This window comes from Bemisia tabaci, chromosome 6 (assembly GCF_918797505.1).
Source record: "Bemisia tabaci chromosome 6, PGI_BMITA_v3".
Taxonomy (NCBI): Eukaryota; Metazoa; Arthropoda; class Insecta; order Hemiptera; family Aleyrodidae; genus Bemisia; species Bemisia tabaci.
Window position 1 is genome coordinate 33,563,892 of NC_092798.1, and position 17,244 is coordinate 33,581,135.

The following is a 17,244-nucleotide window of genomic DNA, read 5'->3' on the forward strand; positions in this document are numbered from 1 at the left end:
ATTACAGATCCGAAAAAATATTGCAAAATATTCAATGCATAAAATTAGTCATTTTTGAGAAGAGGAGGCACATGCATATTTGTCGGAAAACCAGGGATTTACAGACCAGTAAATCCTGGGGACCAGTAGACAAGGGGGAGGGGGAGGATCCGAGGGGTCTGGACCCCTTCCCTCTTAGCCTCGTTAATTGTAAGTTTTTCTTACTTTTGGAGGGTAGTCATAAAATATTATCAGGACGTACAAAATAATGTAAATTTAACGTCACGTTTTTGAATTGACCCCCCCCCCCCCCTTTAAAGGAGTCCTAGCTACGCTACTATTACAGAGCTCTTATAACATCGTGAAAATTTACGCACATCTATTACTTGGTAAATTAAATTACATGAGACATTTCAGGTCACAGTTGAAAAGATACTATCTTAATCCATGCGAAAAACTGCTCTTCAGCCAAGAATTGCTGTTTCACCGTTCCTTCGGGGATCTTTTTCTATTTCATTAACACTAGGTAGAAGTCCTTTATAAGTTAAAGTCCTAAATAAGTTAAGTCCTTAATGACCCATGCGGCCCCATTATAACAACGTCAAATGCTGATGTACTTACAAAAAGTCCGTTTTTCTCTAAAGTCAAACTGCGCAACCGGTTGACCGCACAGCGCGTAACGTAAGCAAACACTGCCAACAATAGTACATCCTTCACTTTCGATAATCACTTTCCAATTTTTATAGTTAAAAATATAAAAACAACTACACCGGGGGCGGAATCGGAATAAATAAATAAAATCTTTCACAATAAATTAAAATAAATTAAGGCACGTTTAACTCGTTAACATCGGCACGTCGGCCGCGGAATCCGCGGTATTCACACACGTCTGAATGGTTGCGCTGACTGAAACTGTTTGCCGGGCTCCTGGCGTTTCTGCACAACCAGCCAGCCGGCCCCCCTGCCCCCCGCCCCTGGGGACTAGGCCTCCTCCGCGCTTCACCATCCTCCTACGTTCTGTACTTGAAAACTGGTTCGCCTACCGCAGCCGCGACGCGCCGCGCCGCCCGCCCGCACGCGCCCGGCAGCGAACAATACCCGCGACCGAGCGCCCCCCCTGCCCCCCAGGGGAGCGCGGGGGTCCTGCAATCATGGAGATATTCTACATAGATATAGGCAGGATGATTCGGGTGTGCTCAGTTGAGGTGGGTTTTATGGACAGAATAAGGTGCGAAAAAAGAAGGAAATAGGTTCGGTTAGATATTTTTTTTTTTTTTTTTTTTTTTTTTTTTTTTTTTTTTTTTTTTTTTTTTTTTTTTTTTAAATAGTTAGTTAGTATATTTTAAGACATTCAGCATCACAGGCTATTAACGTCTTTACAGAGAATTTTGAAAATGGGAGTATGTACGAAAGTTTAGATTTTTAAATTAAGAGAGGTGAAGAGTTTCAGAATTTTGGTAGATAGTTAGTATAATTTTAAAACATTCAGCGTCTCAGGCTATTAACGGCTTTACAGAGAATTTTGAAAATGAGAGTATATACGAAAATTTAGATTTTTAAATTGAGAGAGGTGAAGAGTTTCAGAATTTTGGGAGTAATATTGGGTTCATCGCATGTAAGAGGGTTTGTATTTCTGTTGATTATAGTGGAGTAGATCTGTGATTGGAGATATCTGAGGGCAGAGCAGTCCATAAGCACGTGTTTGATGGTTAGAGGTGATAAGTTACAGAAGTGACAGATGGGTTGATTTTCTTTGGAGATTATATGATTGTGAGTGAAAAAGGTGTGACCTATCCTGAGACGCGCAATTTGGACTTCACATGATCTTGTTTTGTAATTAGATTTTCTTGGAAGCATCTATGTTTATGCATAGGTGTACAGATAAAAAATATACATGTTAGCTCATAAGTATTAAAGTAAAAATATTTTTTTCTTTTTAAAGTCATTTCATTTGGATGCCGACCAGCACCGCCCTATTGCGAATTACTTCGGTCTACTAATTTAATGGAAGGCACTTTATTTTCCAATCCTACTTTCCTCATGCATTTTTATAGTTTTTCTTATGTACAGCTATATCGTTTAGTAATCTTAAAAATTAAATATTTAAAATGTTTCAACGCGTTTTAGGAATAATTTTGCACCGTTAATAATCTTACAGTGAAACTCGGTGTATATCTCACTCTGGAGTTTATAAAGCGCCTCATAAATGGGATATGAATTCATAAATAAAACTAGCTGCTCCGGGCGCCCTCCACAGCTAGCAATAGTGGTGCGGTAGCTTAATTGGAATGGGAGCGATTAGTTGAATCTATTTAATAATGATGATGATTCTGCGGCAAAAGATCAAGGAATTTAACTGCCTCTCTGCGTTACAGGGTGGAGACTGCCATTCTACCGAAAAATGTTATAAAAAGCTCGCATTATTAGTTTTCCTTTTTTGTGTTATTTTTTATTATTTTTTATTTTTATTTTTTGATAATTTTCTAATGACTATGAAGCTTTTGGGATTTATAAAAGATCGAAGCACCTCTTTGTGCACGATGTTTTTCGTATACGGTTGCCTTTGGGAAGAATTTGGACTTCAAAATTTTTGTACGATGTAGCTCGTGAGAGTGCAACATATAGTTGACCATGGCCAAAAACTGTTTGGGGTAAATAAATGCTGACTCGCTTCAGTGTTTGACCCTTAGCTTTGATGATGGTCATGCAGAACGCAATGCGAATTGGAAATTGTCGCCTCTTAAAAGAGAAAGGGAGAGAGGAGTCTGCAGGTGACAAATCAATTCTTGGCAGTGAAATTCTTTCACCGGCCTTCTCGCCGGAAATGACCTGCAAATCAAGACAATTTTCATAACGTTTCCAGACGATCAATCGGGCACCATTCGATAAACCTTTGGAAACGTTGAGAATTCTTAAAAGCATTACAAAAACCCCCTCCAAAAGTGTGAGTTTATGCGGTGGTAAGCCACTAAGATTAAGACTGTCCAAGAATTCGAGGGGAAAATTGAGAGCCTCTCCCTCTTCCTCTACAATGAGCCTGTTAACACTGAAGTACGTTTTAGAGACACCTGAAAGAACTTCAACAACCTTGTCGTTAATTTCATTGCAATGCTTATTTTTAGGGGCCAGAATTGCGCAGTTTGTGAAATCTACGTTCCAACATGAGGAAGCTATATTTTCCATAAATTTCAGTAATAATATCAATTCCTTTCAGTAATAGGTACTGCTTGTCGGTAAATCAATGAATTCCGGCATGGCCTTTTTTAGCAGAAAGGTAAACACCATCACCTATTTCGAGTTAAAATTTTGCAAACTCCGCTTCGTCTTGCAAAGTTCTCATATTTTGAGTAAGTTTTCTGATTTTGAAAAGAGGTCAAAGTGGTGAGAATTTGATTGCATTTTGCACTAATGTTTGGCGAGAAGCATGCGGAACAATGGGTAAAACCTGTCTAAAATCACCACCCTAGACGACAATTTTTCCTCGAAAAGGGATATCATTACCCATTCTCTAAGAAGTCGGTCGATGCATGTCAGAGCATGCGTGATAACCATGGGAGCTTCACCCCAAAAAATGATCGTTGTTTTTCGAATAGTCTCAGCCTCTCTTGAGCTAACCGTCAGACTCGACACAGAATTCTCATTCAGAACCGAAGGAATTTTGAATTTGCTATGAACCGGCCGACCGTTAGGTAGCAACGATGCGGCGATACCTGTCCAAGCAACGGAGATGACGTCTAAGTTTTCCTCTGTACAATACGCAGTAAGACATTCTTAGACGAAAGTTTTTCCCGATCCTCCTGGACCATCAATGAAAATCGCATTACACGTGTAAGATGGATTTTGGATGAGATTAATTATTTCAGAAATAATTTGATGTTGCTCTGGGTTAACGGCAGGAATCATGGAATCATAGTTTTAGGGGGAGGAGAGTCAGGCTTCGACCCTTGAAGATTCAGGTTGATTGGAAGCAATTCCGGAAGATCAATAATGATGATATTGAAATTCCATGAAGTCTTAATGTGTTTTCAATAGCAAAAAGCCGATCAACGTAGTCGACCGACCAACAAAATAAAGAGAGAGGAAGAAACGAAGTATCAAGCAAATTTGAAACAAAGTTGTAAAGAGAAAAGAACAAATAAGAATGAAATGTCCATAACAATACATGTTGTTAGCAATACGTGTGCGCAACGCTGCAGTTAATAAGTCAGGGTCAGTCAAACCGCCAGGATGCCTATCAAGAAGTGGTGAAGCGGAGTAGCCGAGAGATTGCGACGGAATGTGGGTGGTGAGTGACGAACGACAATGCGACCCAAACCTTCTTTGAGGTTGGTGGGAGGAAAGCTATACGAAAGAAAACGGAGATAGCCGAAAGAACGTGGTGGGAGGGGTGGCTGAGACCCTAGAGGGGGTATCTAGGGACGGGCAAGCAGGTAGCGGCCAGATGACCGCTCGAAACAGCTGAACTTTACTCGTCGATAAAAGTAAGAAAATTTGAGAAAATCGAAAAAACAATTACAGCCTGCAAATCTACAGATCAGAAGCTTACATTTAAAAAAAACCCCATGCAAATCGGTCCGGTGGTTCTCTCAAAGTTAATGTCCCAACATGCGGACTTTAGTCTGAATAAATGGGAGGAAATTTGAGCCCGGCTAAACTTCACTCGTCGATAAAAGTAAGACAATTTGAGAAAATCGAAAAAACAATCACAGCCTGCAAATCTACAGATCATAGGCTTTCATTTAAAACAAAAATCATGCAAATCGGTCCGGTGGTTCTCTCAAAGTTAACGTCTAAAGATTCGGACCTCCATTTTAATGCATCGAAGAAAATTTGAGAAAATTATGGGAGAAAATTTGAGATAATCGAAAAAACGATCACAGCCTGCAAATCTACAGCTCAGGGGCTTTCATTTAAAAAAAGATCACGCAAATCGGTCCGGTGGTTCTCTCAAAGTTAATGCCCCAAGATTCGGAACTTTGCATTTTAATATGTAGGATCTTCTTTTTCCGAGTCACGTATCGCTGAAATACGGTACGTTAAGTTTTTGATGAATGCAAATGACCTGACGTCATAAATATTTGTTACGGTGGAAAAGGTTAATCCAGCATTTAGACTATAGTTGGTAATTTTGGAAAAGAGAAAATTAACTTATTTTACAAAGGGATTTTTTCGGAAATTTTCTCCCGATGACTTGGCAACAGGCCCCGTGTTTACACACCCACAGCAGTCGTCATTCTCGCAGCAACTGAAGAAGCAATCGGAACTAATTTCCACGTTTTATGTAAAACGTGTTGCATAAATAGGGAGCGCCCGGCGCCCAGGGGTATTAGCTCTGCGAGCAGCACGGCCCGAAGGTTGTCAAGTCTCTGGAAATTGACCGGGTCATCGTGGTACACATCATTATAGTGTAGCTAAAAAAAATTACGGGGGGGGGGGGGCAAAGGGCACTCTGGGGGCAATGTGACTGCTCTATCTTCGCTCTTGATAGATACGCTGTTGTATGCTAAATCGTCTTAACAGAAGTGGATCACCATAGGCAGGTTTAGAAATTCATCCTTACATGAAAGTTTTAGTTTAGGTTATACATACATTGAGTCGCTTTCACAGCGCCGCCTCGCGCTCTGCGACGCCCAATCGCCATTGCCCCTATCCTCCCAGAGATCATCAGGCAATTGGCACCTTCTAATCTCCTCCTCTACCCCTTGTCGCCAACCTTTCACAGGACAGTTAAGACTAGTTTCGCAGGACTAGTTTAGGTTATACATTCTATTAATATTAAAAAATTTATTGAATAATTTGAGTTCCTCGTCATTTCAACCGAAGCAGTGAAAATATTTAAGAGGAAAGAGCACACGTAAAAATGCGATACTAAGATCTCATTTCTGTGGGGGCATTCGGATTGAAAACCTCAAGTTCAACGAAATAACCACTGAGAAAAAAGTGGGAAAAGTCTAAGACTTTGAGCAAGTGTAACGGGAAATGTCACAACTTTCGAATTATTATTCTTTTTATGATAAAAATTTATCTGGTCTCTACATCGGTAGTGAATGCTTTGAAGTAGCTATTTTAATAATACACTTAAAATGTATTAAAATATGTGCAAAACTAACGAACTAATGAGTCATAAATAGCTCAACAGATTCAATAAGTTATTGATATTAGTTTATTAGCTCAAATTAGCTTATTAGCTCTATCCTAGTCAGAGGAAATGAGCTATTTGATTTTACTAGCCGTTCTGGGCGCGCTTCGCGCGCCCGTCACGCCTAGCCGGGGGCTACGCCCCCTGGACCCCCGGTCACTCGCTACGCGAGTGACATTCGGCTCGCTTCGCGAGCCGATTTTGTAGTAGTTGCAAATTTTTTATCACTATATTTTGAAGATTTCATAGAAAACATTATGAAATTCTCACTCCACAATTAACTTGTAGAATAATAATGGCAGGGCAAGAAATAGACTATATCTTAAAATGGACGGTTCCCACTTAGTAAAAACAGCCAACACCACGTGAAGGTGAGGAACCATCGTTAGCCACTTTTTTTTTTTTTTTTTTTCTTCTTTACTTTTCTGAAAAAAATTTACTGAAATTTTAGTTGCGTCCCCTAAAAGGAAACACGGAGAAAAAAATTTGTGCATGGAACCCGAAGCTGAGATCATATGGATCTCTGAAGTTTTCGGATCACGCATCCGAAAAGTTAAGGTCCATCTGCCGAAGTTCGGGTCAGACAATTGAAGTAGTTCGGTATATACCGAAGATTTCAGGTCACACATCTGAAGTACTCGGTGCATACCGAAGTGCTTCAGATTTCTGACTCAGAGATTTAGGAAAAACACAGTAGAGAACCAAGGAAATCACAGTAGAACAGAGAAAAAAATACAGTCGAATAAATAAAGAAAACTATTATCGGAGAAATTCTAATTATTAGAAAGTAATTAGCTGGCGTAATCAATGCGTAGCTGCATAGGAGCATGAGCGAGATTTATCATCAACTGACCGCTGGCCGCCAGGTACCTGGGTGGGCGAGCGACAATACGTAAGCGGTGGCATATGGTTCGATTGACAGTGGAGTGGGGAACGGTCAGACGTAGGGGAAAGGTTCAGGCTGAACCGTTCAGCACAGCGCAGCGTCAGTCACCGGGTGGGGAAGAGAGTCCGGGAGGGGACACTTCCCCTCGAGTGAAATAGAAAAAGGCAGAATCCTTCGAAGTTTATATTAATGAATGATAAGATTATTTTTTCTATGAGGGTAATCATCTCGAGGAAAATACCATTTTTTTCTAGGACCAGGTTTTCTATTCAAAATAGTAAAATAATCAGTGGAAATACAGGGTCATGGCCCACAAGGAGGGGCATGAGAGGGAGATGTAGCCCCTTCTACCGTCCCAGTGGTTTTTTTGTCTATCATGTTCGTGTAGCCTAGCCTGTTTCCCCCTTTGTAACATCCCCCCCCCCTCTTTTACAACGTAACAATCCTACTCATGACCACATGAACTGACAACACTGCCATAGAATGGTCATGATCCAGTGCAGATGTTTTTAGATTTCTCATTAGGTGAGGACTAAAAGCCGTTAACAGTTTCTTGGTCAATGTCTTGGATCCGATCTTATTGAAATGGATCGTTTAATACGAAAGCAGTGTGCATGTTTATCTAGCGTCTGCTCCGTTAATGCGTTTATCTTCAGCTTATGAGAGGGTTTAGTGCGCGGAGAATGCAAATTAGATTTTGCCCCAAAACCCGAACTAATTCAACACTAACCGAAGCGGAGGACTTCTTACGAGCCACTGATGTTGTAAATAATAATTCGCTCAAGGAAGAAAATAAATAAGTTGACTAATTTATTACTACCCTAAGTTGCGCACAGGATCATTTTGTCATCCCTGGTAAAAATTGGCGGTAGGAGCTGCGTTTCAAAATACCATAGGAGTTCTCATAGCCGACTAAAAAAGGCTATTGAAAATCATATAGCTGGCTGTAGAAAGCAGAGCAAATCATATAGCCGGGCTATACAAAGCTATGAAAAAGTATACATTCGGGCCATACTTCCTGTCGCCGGGCTTTACACTTTATCGCCATTGGCTATGAGAAATTGTGTAGAAATCCGTGGGCTTTGGAAATCATTAAGTTTGATACAGAACTACCTTGATATTTACAAAACACACATTATATTCTCCTTTTAAACATATTTTTTTTCATCAATTAAAATAAGAATAGTCCATACAGAGTGAGCAAACATTTTAAAATCATAAGTTGAAAAACGCTGACTCCGCTAGATTAAATATTAGAGCTTAACACAAAGCGGAGCGGCGATCACTGGCGCCTGCAAACCTAACAGGGATACTTCTCGCATTGCGCAATGCGTGAAGTATCCCTGTTAGGTTTGTAGGCGCCAATGCGCGTTTCGCGCTCTCTGCCCGCCCGCCTCGCCTCGTCGCAGCGTGCCACGGCGCCTGAAGCAACTATTTCACACCAGAGGTATTGCACAGTATCATAAGACATTGAAGGCGCTCCAACATATCAAGAATGACAAGTATCCTTCAAAAGTACGGAGCTTTCCTCGCAAAATAAATCAAGATATTACGGCACAAAAACAGAGCGGTAGTCCAAAAACTAACTAAGTCCTAGTATCCGTAATTAGTAACGTTTAGCATAAACTTTATCGTCTGGCTGTTGCTTAATCGCCATCGGCTATAAAAGGCTATAAGAAATTGTACAGCCGGCTACAGAAGCTATTGGAAATCTTAAAGCCGGCTTTAGGTCTATAGTATTTTGGAACACACATTCTACTGCCAATTTTTACCAGGGATCGCACAAAAATTGTTATGGTATCAAATTAATCGTGGAAAAACGCTACGTCAGCTGGAAAAGAACAAAAAAATTGTCACTTCGTCCCACTGTGAGTTACTTGAGAGTAAATTGTTTGCAAATTTGAACATTCCGGATTGTTTTTATGTACTATGTAAATCATACAATAAACCTGAAATACACGGTTTTAACATATTACTCTTCAATAATGTTTTTAAACATTCGATTTGACTAACCAAAGCTCTGGAATAAAAAGTTCGATCTTTATTGAACACTAAGCGCTCGGTATCTTTAAAACATAGTAGTCAAGATATGAATCAGTGAGAGTCAGAAACGGTGCAAATTTTCAATTGACAATAAATTGTGCATTGCATTGTGCTGGTCGTGCGTGAATATTTGAAAGACCACCTCAGCTTCTTGAATTTATTAAAAACGAAGTGCACAAGTAAAATGAAGCAGCTAAAAATTAGGGTCTTTTAATTTCTGACGGAATTAAAGAGAATGAAAGCAACTCAGTAGCATAAGTGCGAAACAACGTATCTCCACCTGCGACGTTGCAGACCTCCTGTCATACTTAATTATTTCTTTGGAAAATTAGTAAACTTAATTTCTGGAAAACTTCCTTTGGTTTTCCTCTGTTAGCATACTATTCTGTGTAAACTTAAAGCGTTAAAGTTAGCCTCTTATTCCTCGAAAAAACAAAACAATATCAGAAATTTTGAAACTTCGCAATGAAGATACGTGGTTTTGCGATTTTGGCCATTTAAGTGCACTGCACTGGAAAAAAAACACATTGGATCTAGAGTCCAGACTCTTAAAAACATCGACAAGAAAAAGTACTCTTGATTCAATCAGAATCTAGCTTAAGTCAAGAGCCAAGCCTCTTAATTTAAGCGGATTTCGTTTTGATACAAGCAAAAATCCGATTAAATCAAGAGTATTTTTTCTTGTCAATGTTTTTAAGAGTCTGGACTCTAGATCCAATGTGTTTTTTTTTTCCAGTGTGGGTTGTCATGCATTTCAAATGAGTAATTTATGCATATCAGTATGTTTCACACAGACATTCCAAATCAGAGGTTAAACATACTTTCTCGGGGGTAAATACTGTATCTAGACAGCTGCAAACTTTAATTTGTTGAATCTGTAGAGGGATTTCTCTCACTGGCACTTCACAAACACTCACGCGTTGAAATTCCAGGGCACATGTGGAGACGCCGGTCGTAAAATTCGCCTCCTGAAACGCGACTTGGTCCCCCGAACGGCCACCGAATCGTGAACCTCAACTGAGCCGAGGTGGATCGCGCTTTGACGGCGGATTCCGTTATTTTGTTTTCGGTCAACCTACGTTAATTTAAAACTGCTCAGTGCGGCTCTTTTACAGTAGAAAGGCAACGGATGGGGGAAAAGAAGTGAGGTTTACTTTTAGTACGGCCCCAAGGTCATTTCCAGGCTAAAAGTCATCATTAAATGGGTAGAAAGACAGACTGTTAAGAAATAATAAAATGCAGCATTTCTCTAGGTTCATTTCCTGATAAATAAAGGAGGGAAAAGCTAGGGAAATGCCTTTGAAATGGAAACAACTTTCCGATATTCTTGAAATACGATTTAAATTTCTCTTTCCGCATAGATCCAAATCGTGGTGATGCTCCTGTTCCTACATCTCTCTCACCCTAAAATTTCGAAATTTGGAGATGTGAAACCGCACCGAGATAATCCATCGGTTTGACGATATTCTCGGGGAACGACATACTACGACCGGAAATTTTATTTCGAATGCATGCTAAGGGAGACCTGATCATATAAAGTTGAGCAAGTACACGTTTCGTCTAAAATTCCTCTGGAGACTTTCATTCAGCAATTATGAACTTCTATTTTTGAAACAGAAACCATGGTGTGGAAAAAGAGAAACAATTCAGTACGAATCAGCGCAAAACCGGCAAAGCCCAGTGATCGGCACAGTCATCTGCGAGCATGCACCGCAAAATTTTCAGGGTGTAGCACTTGACACGCATAATGATACGGCGACTCCGCGGCGATGACGCATAATGGATAGGCCAACTACCATTCGGTGTAAATATTGACATAATAGAACCGATTTTTATGGGTCGCTTGTTCCCGTAATTTTGGAATTTCTACTTGCTTGTTGTTCCTAATCTCCTGGTTTAGTCCTATCTTTTGTTGTTGGATGATGATCAATTCGAGAGATGTTTGCCCCATCTTCAGGTTTCCAGAGAATAAAATACGATAACACGAAAATCATCAAGAATAACAGCAGTGAATCATCGCGAAAACCCGAAAAACTTATCTCCAGGTTCAAAATATTGAGTGATAATCTTTGTTTTACCTTATTTTATTCCCTCGACACAACTCATCGCGGCTCGAAAAAACTAGGAATGAAGCATGAACACAAAATAACCTTGCAAGAAGTGATCAAAAAGAAACGAAGGACCTGTAGATAGGAAAAATAACTCCCGAAATGGTTATCGTCCAATAATAAAAGATGGGACAAAACTAGAGGATCAGGAATAACACGCAAGTAAAAATTCCAAAATTATCATGAACCCCGATGAAAAAGAAAAAATCAACAAAATACATTTTTTTTAGGCACTAACCTACTTAGTGTGAATAATTGAAAGGACAAAATGCTGGAATACATCAGGCCGAAGAGTAGAAAGAGGAATGGCGTGGATAGAATCAGGAGGATTGTCGAAGTTTACAGAAAAACCAAACTGCAACGGGTGCTACATAGATCTCTACCACAGACATCTTCAGAGTTGGTAAGTAATTCGGTATATTTTATGATGAGTGCCTAAATTAAAATACAAAAAGAGGCAATTCTACAAAAACTGTCGAAGTTTCATCATGAAACTGAAATTTGTAAATAGTGTAGTATGAAATTTAAAACTTCAACCGTTACATAGTGGAAAATTGCTTTTAAAACAAATTCTGGTAGTTGAAAGTATGAGTAGGTCAATATATTGCGCTACATTCTCAGCTGTCATTGCTTTAAATGTCACGACCGTCACTGCTGTCTTTACTGTTACGTTGGAATAATAATTGCAGCGTTAATCATCTTTGAACAGTCAGGGCGTTTCCCACAGGTAAAAACATATCACCATTCCGCGGTTGTTAGAACTACTGACGCGATTCTTCGATTATCACACGAAAAGAGTGGCGTGACCTCGGTCCGAAAAAAACTGATTTGTTACGATAATCAATTGAAAAATCAGTGAAATTAACATTAAAAATGCTCTCTTATTTACGAGGGAAAAAATGGAAAGTTTACGCAACGTTCTTTTTTGCAATAAGGAACCACTATCTCTGGTTCTCCCATGAAAGCACATATCTGCATGAGGAAACCAATAAACAGCATGTATGATGTTTCTAAAATGGGCCAGAAATAGTGGTTCCTCATTGCAAAATGAAATCCAAGTGTAGTTGCGTTCCTTCGTCTGGGGAACGATGACTTCTGATATTATGTTGTCAATAGTGTTTAAGAAATGAATTAATCTGTGTCTCATTTAAAAAAATTTAAATCTTGTTAAATAAACGGAACTATGACATATATTAAAGAAAAAATTTAAAGGATAATTTGTGTTACATTGCAGAAAAATAGCGTTCATTATATTAGACGATTAATTCAAGTTCCTGTTCAGTTTTTTCCCCCAGATAATTATTGCTCTAGATCCATAAGCCGTTTAGAGGCTGTAATTGTATAATCGTAGATGGATTGGGCACCAAGATTTTCTTTCACACACAAATTTCATAGGATCATAATGGGTTTATATTAGCATCTGAAGAAAGAAAGTTTAGAATTTTAAAAAATCATGTCCTTTAATCATGGAGTTCACGAAACGCATTTTCCAAATGTTGGGCCCTATTTGTTCTTCATCCATTGCGACCACCCGCTTCTATCAGGAACAAGTCTCCGTATTACACTTTGATTTTCAAATTGAATCAGTCAGTGAGTACTACCTGCAATATTTAAAAAGGAGGCAGAAAATGATCTCGAGATTCCTTTAGAGGAGAGGTTTATCACTGAAAAAAAAGGTGCTTGGCTCAAACGTGATGATTCTTGAATTTGCCACCAAGAATCGGTTAATCTTGCCTTCAGCTGAATTTTTCTTGATACAAGAAAAATAATGCTTGGGATAAGCAGAGACGTATGGCTTATACTATGCATAAAAGTCCGGATTTAAGAAAAAATACTCCTCGGCGGCAAATTGAGGATTCTTTCGTTTTCACTGTTGAGTAGGTGGTGAAAGCCTGAAAACCCCTAAGAAACATCTACTTTGAATCGGTTGAAAAGCTTTTTACCTTTCCGGTAAATTCCCTTCCAGGCTCCGACGATTCCGTAACTTCGACTCCTGGGCGAGGGCAGCACACGGGATTTTCGAACCTTCGCGAGATCACTGACACCACAGCCGGAACGACCCGAGCGTCAAAATACCACAAAAAATCCACCGGTGGGCACACGAGGGCCGCCACGAGAAGAACCACCGTGGAAAATTCGTCCGGAGGCCGACCGCGACGGAGACCGCGAGATCCGAGGGAGGAGGAGCGACGGCACTTGACGCGATTTCCGCGGCGTGGGAAAATCGCGCGGAGCCGCGTGTTCCGCGTGTTGGGAGGATTAGCGTAGGCGCGGCGGCGGGCAAAACTGGCGGGAAGGACTCGGGTCGCGGCCGCGCCGCGGTGGGCGGAGAGCCCCGAGACGGGGCGGACGCCGCCGAATGGAAAAGCCGCCGGAGCCAGCATCGCCGCCCCCCGAAGGACTCGGCACGCGTCGTCGTCGTCGTCGGGCGCCGCGGAGGTCCTAGCCGTCGCGTCGCTTCGCAAAAAGAACCCATATCCTGGCCGACGGGTGGAAAATCTTTTTTTTTTCAGAAGAAAAAAAATTCCTACTACAAATTTTCGACGAACAATGTCCGAGTATACTAGACTTTGCACGAAGACCTGTGCACGATACTGAGTCGGACGAAATCATTGTAATTATTATTATTATCCATTGTAATTATTCCAACTATTCCTCAGAAAGACAGACATGACAGTGAAGGCTTAATCAGTGAAGATTAAGTCTCCGCTTGTATTTTGGAACATACCAGGTTCGAACCATCTACCCATTCAGGAGGACCCATCCAAGTTCATAGTTTACAAAGGAGACAAGACGCGCGAGGTCAAACCTCAATCCAGAGGCGAACGGGGCCTCCGACGCAGATATGTCGATGATGACGAATTCATTAAATTGAATCGAGCGGCTATTTCTCTAGAGCTGGAGGCTGAGGCGGTAAAGCAGGATTTTTAACCATCGAATTAATTCATAACAGATACAAGTAGCCCACAAATAATGCACCTTGTGAAAAAAGACCAGACACGAAATTCAAGTTCAATTGAAAATATGATGCGCATAAACAGTGCAAAGAAAACTCGAGTTTCGACTTATCTCGGTTTCGAGCCTCGCATAAGATTAGCTGTAGGTACGACAATACCTCTACGGAGAGGGAGGGGGAGCGCACATGGGCAGATTTTGCAAAAAAGGATAAGGTATTGAGTTTAGAAGTTCATCTCTCTCTCCCCCTTTGCATTGCCAAAACCTACTAAATGAATGTTCACCTCTGTAACTATTTATCAACAGACTTGCATTAACTCCTTGTAAACACGTAACTCAATCATCATTTCTATGTTAACTCTCCGTGTGAGACCAAATAGGAGGCAAAGTTTTGCAGTTAGATTGTTGATTCAATAATATTTCACAAAATTTACTTAGGATTCTTTGTTTTGTAGTGGTAGCACATGGACGGAACTCCGCAGAACGACCCCAGGGTTCTGGAAGTTGTCACTTCCTTGACGAATCAACTTCAAGCAACCACGAGATCTCTAATATCTGTCTTAGGAGCAAGTTCATCCGCAACTCCCTCTAGACCGGGTGTACCTTGCCCCAGGAACCTGAATGTTATCCCTAGCCCTGTTTTGCATCAGGAAAATTCATTACTATCCAGATTAGTCCAAAACTCCACATTTTCCTTTAACATTAACCTACCACATTCACCTTTTTTCCGAAGAATTTGATTCGTTAAATCAATAATTAACTGTGGTTGAATTGTCGCGATGCATTACGTTGCAACTCCAGACAGGAAGGAACGGTCATACTCAAGTAGGAGATAACGTGTTCGTACTTTGAAATTTCCCTTGATGTATGGATGAGTGGGTAACAGAGGTGAGAGACTTGGGCAGTATTAACCGGTTTACCCACTGAAATGCATTTAGCCGGAAAGACATATAAACATTGGTCAATATTTGTGATTTGGGGATCTTTAAATTGATCAAAAATTGATGAATTTAAATAAGCAAAGTATGATCACATGAATCATCCTACGAGCATCATCCACAGATTTAAGGTGTGTAAAAATACGTAAATTTAAACAAAAAGAGAATAAAAATTCACTCAGACGTTACCTGTCAACACATTTGATTCGGTCATTACTTCGGAAGGGTTTGTTCCGATGCGTCGTTTCTTCATCATAAATTTTGGAATGGTTGGAAATAAAACAAAGAAGTATTACAAAAGTAGAGGTGAGTATTTCCGCAAAAGCGGCCCATTCTTTCGTAAACAGTCCCTAGAAATGAGGGCTTTCTTCAGTTTTATGTGGTTCTAATCAGCGTTAATTAATAAACAGCCACAAAAAATTCACCAGAAATATGCCCTTCGAAAAACATATTAAGATCATTGAATCTGTCTAGTGAATGTATGAAGAACACCTACAAGAAGCTGTTATTACGGACACCCCTGAAAATGGCTATACTTTAAAAGTAAACCGTCCACACTCGAAACTCATTTTGATACCTAGTCTTAAGTGATCTCATCCTTTAATGAATTATACACACATTCCTTTGTTATTACCTACACTATTTAACCACATACAATGTGGTATTTTTTAAAAGTTCCTCTTTTTTGCTTATATTTTTATAAATGAAAGTTACGTATATATGTCCTTGACGTCAGGATAAGGTAGTTCTAGTAATTTTTTTGACTAATTCGTTGTAACTTAATAGCACAAGACGGTTTTTTCCATATATATGTATGTGTCACCATTCAATCAGGATGTGTCAGAAAAAATTGAAGCTTTGAATGAGATTTTAGTTTCGCTGAAGTCTAAAATTAACTGGTCGAATCATCAAGAGAAGCTTCAACTTTTGACGATAGCTCCTTCATCGTGGACCACTGCGAAAATTGCAGAAGAGTTAGGAGTCTCAGTTCATGCTGTAAAAACGGCGAGGCAATTAAAATACACTGCCGGCATTCTCGCTGTCCTTCCGCCGAAGTGTCCAGCGGACTCCGGTGGAAGAAGGACGCGCGCTGCGCGCTGCCTCGCTCCGTCTCCGTTCTCAGATCGTAAGGTTGTAAGGGGTAAAGGGAAGCGTTTATCACTTGATCTAGCCTTTAGTTCGGTTTTCGTGTGCTTTGTTCGTTTATCCTTTGGCTCTTTTCTTTTCTCTGCAGGGTTTTTAATTGAATTAGGGTACTAAGTAGGGTTGTATAGGGATATAATTGTGGGTGTAATATAGTAAATCGTAAGGGTGCAAATTATCGTTATTTTCTTCAGTGTTTCTCTGTTCTGTGGGGCAAAATTTTAGTAAAATGGAAATACACGCGTCGTCCCATGGAAGGTGGCTGGGGGAATTCATGTATAGGAGGGGGGCGGGAACAGATTTGAGAGTATTTTGCAATCCGGGGGCAAAATTTAACGAAGCAGTCAGACACGTTAGGCCCAGGAGGCGTGTGGTAACCGTCATTATAGCAGGGGGGGATGACGTGAATATGGAGCGTAGTGCAAAGGAGATCGTTGACCCCATAAAAATTGAAGAAATCAAAGCCGAAGCCACAACAAGAAATGGATATGTAATCTGGGTGGAATTATTCCCGCGGTTCGACCAGGGGGTGGATTTTAATAGGAAAGTCAGGGAAGTGAGTAAAAGAATGGGGAAAAAATTTATTAGAAGGAGAACCGCGGAAACGCAAATCTTGTTGTTGTTGTTGTTGTTGTCCCTCCGCCGAAAGAAGGCAAAAAAATTAGGAGGCAATTAAAAAGGAATTAAAAAGGAAGCTACGACAAGTCTCGTCATTGAATATTATGAAAGTGACGATAACTCATGGACAATGCCGGGAATTGAAGACCGTATTAGTATTGTATCCGTGTAAAAATGACCCGCCAAGCTAAAATTATAAAAAGTTTTTCGTATAAATGATGACAAAAAAGAAAAAGAAAAGAATGATGTGATTTGTTTCCATTTAGTTTATGTCCATTTTACTTCAGAGACATTTGAAAACTTCTGCAGTGTTTGATAGGATGTTTGCAAAATTAGTGTCACCCATGTAACAAATAGAACTGCTGAAAAGAACTGTTTGGAAAACCTTTGGTGCAACTTCTCCCAAGAGTAGACCATTTTCATGATTTAAGAGGC

At 40.2% G+C, this 17,244-nt stretch overlaps 1 protein-coding gene across 2 annotated transcripts in view; it reads right to left on the reverse strand.

Annotated features, from left to right (window-relative positions):
* Nucleotides 1–14,526, reverse strand: part of LOC109039121 (uncharacterized) — a 66,448-nt gene extending 51,922 nt beyond the window's left edge. Inside the window, exon 1 of one of the 2 annotated variants that reach the window (XM_072302005.1) lies at nt 13,099–14,526. The gene's annotated coding sequence lies outside the window, so the exon portion shown is untranslated. Of the gene's footprint in view, nt 1–600; nt 742–13,098 lie in introns of those variants that run through there. The other variant, XM_019054475.2, reaches the window with a different exon arrangement.
* Nucleotides 14,527–17,244: the final 2,718 nt, after the last annotated feature.